The sequence below is a fragment of the Papaver somniferum genome, chromosome 1 (assembly GCF_003573695.1).
Source record: "Papaver somniferum cultivar HN1 chromosome 1, ASM357369v1, whole genome shotgun sequence".
NCBI lineage: Eukaryota > Viridiplantae > Streptophyta > Magnoliopsida > Ranunculales > Papaveraceae > Papaver > Papaver somniferum.
In genome coordinates this window covers 47,655,173-47,660,234 of record NC_039358.1, presented here as the reverse complement: position 1 = coordinate 47,660,234, position 5,062 = coordinate 47,655,173, and positions in this window count along the sequence as shown.

The window sequence follows — 5,062 nt, the reverse complement described above, 5'->3', positions numbered from 1 at the left end:
AATAATCAACTCTATGGTATGTTACTTTTCTCCTTTCCCTTCATTCATTCGTCCTGTTGTTTTATCTTATTTGATTGATCCTTTTTGCAGACATTTATGGTCTATCTGATGAAGCTACCATTCTTCGTTCATTTCTTAATGCCTTGGATAATGATACCCTTCTTGAGCGTCTTAATAAATCTTTAAATAGTTTCTCAAATGATAAAATTTTATCTCTTTCTCTGAATGAACTGAGATCCAAATTTCGCCTCTTAGAGATTGACCATAGATCTAGTTTAGGCTTAGCCAACCGATTTAAGCGTTTCTTTCTTAATTCTAAAGAGAAAATCAATGATCTAAGAACCAAAATTAGCGGTCTCATAGATGATAAGGATCGCATCTCTGATCAAGGTGCTAAGGCTTTGGCGAAATTCCAAGAGACCCTTCTTGAAGTTCAACTTGAACGAGATGAAGCTAACCGCAAGAATACCGAGCTCTGCGAAAGAGAAAACCAAATTCTTTCTCGTCCCCTTATAAATAATGAGGATGAATTCGCTTGGGCTGTGAAAATCTTAGATGATGCCAGAAAAGATTTAGGTGTAAATGTTAGTCTCCAAGTTGAGCATACAGCCTTGATTAGAGATATGATTTCTGACAGAGAAGGTTATTAACTGTTCTTCTTCACTAATCTTTTGTTTCTTATGAATTTTCATCAAGTTATTAATTGACTGCCTTTTGCTCGCAGATTCTGAAAGTAGATATCGCGAAAGAATTGAGGAACTTGAAGCTGAAAAAGAGGAACTCGCAAAGAATCTTTCTTCTCGCAGCGATAAGTATTCTAAATTAAATAATCAAATCAAGATCACTGTTGCGAACTTTAAGATCGATGCTCTGCATTTTCGCAATCAAACTATTCAAATGGTTTGTGATGACCATAGTATTCCTCACTCTGATTATCCTTGTATCTTGTAGGAGATCCCAAAGAACATTCCTAGTCTGATCATCTCTGATAGCGAAGCTGATGATGAAGAATCTGATGGTGATGAAGGTTCTGATGGAGATAAAAGTTCTGATGCAGACGAAGAAGGGAACAAATCTGATGAAGATGATGAAGGATCAACTAAGAAGTAGTTTTTGTTTCTTTCTTTGATCTTCTGTAATACTTGTACATTTATTCCTTCTTTCTGTATATTTGCGAATTATTTTGGTTCTCCATATTCCTTAATATATGAGTTTCTTTCATTTTGACCTGCATTCATTAAAACAATTCTTCCTTGCAATACGGTTAATCAACATAATCATTAATTTTTGAATTCTTAAATCTATCATGTGGAGAAAAATAACATTTTCTAATTTCATTCATTCCCATACTTGCCTCTGTTATTTGTATCCAAATGAGAGATTTTGCAGATTTTTCTTATTTTGTGCCTCAACTTCGCAGTTGTTTATGTATAATTTCGCAATCATATGCGAAGTGAATTTTGATTCTTTTCAAAATCTCATCCCTGTGTGGTCTTATTTTTCCTTCCTAGTTAAAGGTCTTATTATGCCACCTCTTGTCATTGCGACAAAATCGCAGGACGTCCTTGCACTTTCATGCAAAAACCCATTGATCTTGCCTTAACTTTTTCTTTTGTATTATGGCCTTTCAGGAATGTTGCGACAATATGACAGGCCAAAATATTCTTGCGAAAATAAAGCCCCATTACATTTCCGTCTTGCGACGAAATCGCAGGACGTCTTCGCATTTTCATGCGAAAACCCATTGATCTCGTCTTATCTATTTCTTTAGTATTATTGCCTCTTCAGGATTGTTGCACAAATATGAAAAGCCTTAATACCCTTACGAGTAAAAATCCTCATGACATTTGCGTCTTAAGACACTTATCATCTCCCTAATGGAGGGTGCCGCCCTTATCTCCCCCTGGTTGCCCCTTCAAGGAGGCGTACTTCTACCATACAAGGTTATCTCCTCCCATCCAGTCTTAACAACAACCAGTTGTTTTCGCAGCCTCTTATCCCTTTTACCTATAGGGTTTATGGTTACGAGACTGCACCCTAAGTGGGGTTTTCTTCGGGCCGAGTGCAGTATAAGTCAAGACTTGTCAAGAGTGGCAAGGTACGCTGCAGACGCCCCTGGCACTCTTGACTCAACCGTGTACCTCGGCGCCTTGATCAGATTCTGCACTCCTTGGGAGAGTCCTTATTACCTTAGTCGCCCAACCTAAGTCATATGCTTAAGCTGAGAATCTAATGTGCCTCTCCCGGATGGGCTTTATTGACCCCAAATCTCCATGACTCAGGTTCCGGTGGCGGTGTAGCCTTTCCCTGATCCATGCAACAGGTACCCCCTTATATGACGTACTTTAGGTCTTACATTTGCCTCTTGCGAAATTGTATTCGCGAACTAAGGTGTACGCCATAAAGGTTCGCCCCTTTCTCTTTTGTCATTGTTCTCTGATTGTCTTTTGTAGAATTCATTATCTCTGCGAGATTCTCGCACCTCATCATATCGTATTTGCATTTCGCAATCTTAATTTTGCCATTCAATAAAATGTATTTTTGAGAATTTTATTTATTGCGAGAGTGTCGCAACAAATCAATAATTCATACATTTCTTATTTTTATTACCTTTGCCTTTATCTGCTTATTTGTTATTTTCTGCTACTGCTTCCTTGGTAGTGGTATGTTCACCATTTTTTTATTCTGAGATAGCATTAGTTTCGCAACATCTCTTCTTCTTTTCTTTCGATTGCATCCACCATCAACCTCTCACTTCTTTGTATCTCTTTGATTTTGTGTCGCCAACTTTCCTTCTTGTTTGCTCTTCCTTCGCAGGATTCTATCTCAGTTTCGTAACACCTCTTTCCTTCAACCCAATCTCCCTTTATGATTCCTACACCACTGGGATGAGGGAATTTGATGCACTGGTGGAAAGTTTAAGCTACACCTAGAATCCCATGTATCCAAGGTCGACCAATTAATGCATTGTAGGGTGATTCTTCATCAACGACACAGAATAGGATTTCAAAAGATATTCCCTTCAATGGAATTCGCATAGTAACCTCCCCTTTAGGCTTGTTGGTCGTACCATTAAAACCATATATCTTATATGTTGATGGTATCAGATCATCATCTCTTCCACCCATGGTTTTATAAGTATGATAAAATAAGATGTTCACGGAGCTTCCAGTATCGATTAGAATCCTATTAATTGCCCATGAATCTTCAGCTTCATCATCCTCATCTTCTTTCGGTTTTGGATTAATTTCTAATTTTACCACCAATGGATTGTCATGTACCTCTCCACCTTCGGGGACTTATTCCGAGGTAAAAGAAATAGTCTGCTTCTGCCATTCCTCTAGTGGCGAGATTTTCGCAATATTCATAATTTCTCTTCCATCATTATCTCTTGCGAACACTCTACTCAAAACATTGTCATGAAAATCTTCAATTGTCTTGTATGAATGTACGATAGAGTGAAAGAATAGATTATTTGCCTTTGCACCAACTTCTATGAAGAATGTTTCCTTCTTTTTCATCGTGTTTGCTCTGTGATCCTCTGGTGGTGGTGGTGGCAATGGTTGAGATTGTGGGTGCCCTACCAAAAAGTGATTTAGTTTTCCTTGATCTATCATTCTCAGAATAATTCTTTTTACATTTCTGCAATCATTTGTAGTATGTCCATGAAAATGATGATAAGAACAGAACTCATGATTTCTGTGGTTTGGAGGTGGTTCCGTTCCCATGTTCCATGGTGTTGGTATATTCTCCATCAAAATTATAGCTTCCCATATTTTCTCCACACTTGCATTTAGAGGTGGCATCTTGATTTCTTCTCATACTACCTTGTGACCTCCTTGTCCTCTATTAGTTTTGTCTTTGACCTCCATAAGTTTCTTGCGGATGATCGAGTCTTTGAATCTTGTTATTTCCACCACGATTGTAGAAATTTATTTCTCTTTCATACTCCTCTTGATCTCGACTTCCCATAGCGACCAGCTTCTGTTGATTGTTGCTTGTCACCTTCTCTTGTTGTACTTTCGAAGTGCTCGCCACTGTGTTTATTAGTTTGGGTAATAAGCTTGCATTCGTTGTTTGTGAACTGGTGTTCGCAACTGGGTATGATTCCATTTCATTTTGCCTTTCCTCTAGAGAAATATATTCTTCCTGAAGTTCTCACAATTCAGTCATTGTGATCGTATTCTTGACACTGAAAATTTGAATATACAATAGGTTGGTTGCAAACATAGCATTGATAAATGATAAGATAAGATATCTCTCATCCACACGGCCAGCCATTTCGCTACACATAGTCCTCCATCTTTTATTTAGGTGCTTCAAACTTTCTCCAATCCTTTGTTTTAATCCAAACACGTCTTCAATACCAGGTCGCGAAGAATTATTACTTATATATGCTCCCGGGAATGTAGTCTGCAAATGATTAAGGGATGTTATTGTATTCTTTGGTAGACCATTGAACCATTTTAACGCCTCCCCTGTTAAGCTGGATGCAAAATACTTGCATAATACGACATCATGATTTTCCCATTGCACATGCACCTCACGTAGGCTTTAATGTGTTGAATTGCACAAGTTGTTCCATCAAAAATGCTGGTTAATGCGGGGAAATTGCATTTCGGAGGTATTCCTCCTAGTTGTACTTCCCTTGTAAATGGAGTTTTCGCAGCTTCTTTCATAGCTTCATCTAATTGTCTTCTGCCTACTTCTCCTCTATTATTTAGCATTTCTCTCATTTGTTCTAATTCTTTTAAGATTTGTTTATTTACACCTGAATTTTGATTCATTGGCCTTTTTAATTTCGCCTCCCTTCTTCTGCGTTCATGTCTTTCTTCTCTCGCAAAATTTTGTATTTCTTCTTCATCATCCTCATCTCGTCTTCTTCTGCGATTCTCTTTCTCATCTCTATCTTGAATTCGCATATGATGATGTCTCTCATTTTCCCCTCCATGATTTTGTTCATTTATCATCAATTCCATTTGTTGTCTTTCAGCCATCCTCCGTACCCTATCATACTCTTCATTCATATTACCGTTATTCCGATTTTGTGATCGTCTTCTTT